This window comes from Branchiostoma floridae, unplaced genomic scaffold (assembly GCF_000003815.2).
Source record: "Branchiostoma floridae strain S238N-H82 unplaced genomic scaffold, Bfl_VNyyK Sc7u5tJ_1560, whole genome shotgun sequence".
Taxonomy (NCBI): domain Eukaryota; kingdom Metazoa; phylum Chordata; class Leptocardii; order Amphioxiformes; family Branchiostomatidae; genus Branchiostoma; species Branchiostoma floridae.
The window spans coordinates 11,845-13,317 of NW_023365758.1; positions in this window are offsets into that span (position 1 = coordinate 11,845).

Here is a 1,473-nt window from a genome sequence, read left to right on the forward strand (position 1 = left end):
CCGGACACACCGGCCCGCTGCACAAGTGTGACATCTCCGCAGGGCCCAACAAGGCGGCCGCTGGGGAAAAATTAGCGTGCGTTGTCATGTCATACTATGATATACCTCGAAGGCACAGTTTTGCTTATGCACTCCTCTTTGCTTAGTCTTAGAGTACATGAAACACATCTCCTACCGTATAAGCTTTTTTGATTTACATTGTGATACTAATACCTTATTGTTGAGGACTCCAGGAAGAATAGTGGAGATTCCTAATAAACAAACAAACAAACAAACTATAGTATAGATACGTACGTCGATGAAGGTTAGACATCCAGGGAATTACTTACTTACTTACTTAAGTCGAGTCCATCCGGCCTCGAGTTGAGATGGCAGCCCAGGCGTCCCTGTCAATCATTGCACTTTGTAAGTTGTCGACTTAGATTATTAGGGAATTAGGGAATTAGATGCGCCGCATAGCAGTTACTCAAGCAACTTCGTCAGTGACACTAAAGAAATCTCATTGGAGAGCAGGCTTCTCCAACTAGATCTCTTTTGCGTATCAGTTCATTAATCTCCAAGCAGATCCTACGGTAGCATAAGATAGTATCAAAAGCTGGCAGAGGAGTAAAGCCGGCATAGAAGTAAGTTTCGCTACCGGGGCTACATGGGATGTGAGCTCTTGGCTGACTATCTCCTGGCCAGTTTGGTACTATCTTATGCCATTGTAGGATCTGCTTGGAGATTATCAGTTCATAGTTAGAATTTAAAAGTTTCTCTCCAAACGAGATCTCTTTAGTGTCACTGATGAAGTGGATTCTACCCGAAACGCCTGACGGTTTCTAAAGAAATTTCCAGCAGTCAATTGAGTAGCTGCTATTTGACGTACAATAGTGTAGATCATAACAGTGACCCCCACCCTAACCTTCACAGTCGAATGCTCCGGATGGGGTCCAGTCAGGAGTGGCCGGACGCTATGGAGGTGATCACTGACCAACGGACCATGTCAGCTCATCCGCTCGTGGAGTATTTCCAACCGCTCATCGACTGGTTGGAGACACAGAACCAGGGAGAGACACTTGGCTGGGACGAAAGCTGGACTCCTCCTTGTGAGTACAGATCTTTCTAGTTTCGTTGAAGAGATTCATCAGTCACGTATGTAAGGGGCACGGGGTGAGGGGCAGAAGATCCACGCAAGTCTCGACCAAGTTCTCGCAAATCTCGCGAGAACTGGGTCACTCCGTGATCAAGATGGACTGATAGCCATCGAAAATTTGGAGGTATGTGAGTTTACCTTTCAAAAAGTAGTCACTAATTGATGAAAACTCTATTAGCCAGATCATTCTAGGAAATCAAGCTCTTCACATTTTAAGTTCTTTTCCGTAGAATTGTTCATTTCCCGTAGAATTATTCAATCTGTGATATGATAGAGTGCCCAGGCATCGATTCGATGCATCTTATACATATAATTTATGGTGTAGCATTTATTCATAG